We start from the raw sequence: 835 nt of genomic DNA, 5'->3' as shown, positions 1-835 counted from the left end.
TTCTCACATTTTTGAAATTCTTTTCTTCTTTTGATTTTTTTTCTTTGAATGCAGCTTCTACGATAATTTTTTTAATAGCTGATTTGGTTCTTAACTTTTAATTGGCTTAGAAAGCAAAGTAACTAATCTAGAACTAGGAAATAGTTTCAACAGTAGTAAAATTTGACCCCTCTATCCATGTTTTGGGGTTTCCTAGACCATTTGTAAAATAGTAGATAGTCATGGGGCACATAATATGAGTTGGATAGTATGGAAAAAAGAACTTATAAGTTACATAAGATGCCTCAGAAACCAGCTGTCTTTCCTCTTTGAATAAAACTTTTCCATCTGAAACATCTAAGAAATTTGAAAAACATCTTGTACTTATTAGAATAAAAGATATTATCTTAAGAAGAAAAGATTGGAATAAGAAAGATTATAATGTACTAGCAAAAAGTTGATAGACCTGGAGTTATTGATGGAACAGTAGCTAACAAAAGAGATAATGAAAATCATTGGGAAAGATTAGTTCAGTGGTCAAAATCAAATTGAGTATGACTCAAAAGAAGGGAAAAAAGCTTAATAATAGCTTCTATTATGATTTAAATTCTCCAAAAATGATTCCTCATATGACTTTCAGATGAACTACGAGAAGGGATAGGCTTAATATCTATAGTTACATAAAAGGACGAAAGAGGGACTAGTTACATTCAAAAGACCCCTGTCCAACTTTAGACTAGAAATACATATGAGTCTATTAAGGTAAAGAATTAAACATACTCATGACTTATTTAGGTAATCATTTCACAATTCAAAGCATAATTCGACACCAATTCTAAACCATATTAATATATGA

Source organism: Grammomys surdaster, unplaced genomic scaffold (assembly GCF_004785775.1).
Source record: "Grammomys surdaster isolate TR1022 unplaced genomic scaffold, NIH_TR_1.0 126066, whole genome shotgun sequence".
Taxonomy (NCBI): Eukaryota; Metazoa; Chordata; class Mammalia; order Rodentia; family Muridae; genus Grammomys; species Grammomys surdaster.
Note: the sequence above shows the minus strand (reverse complement) of the source record.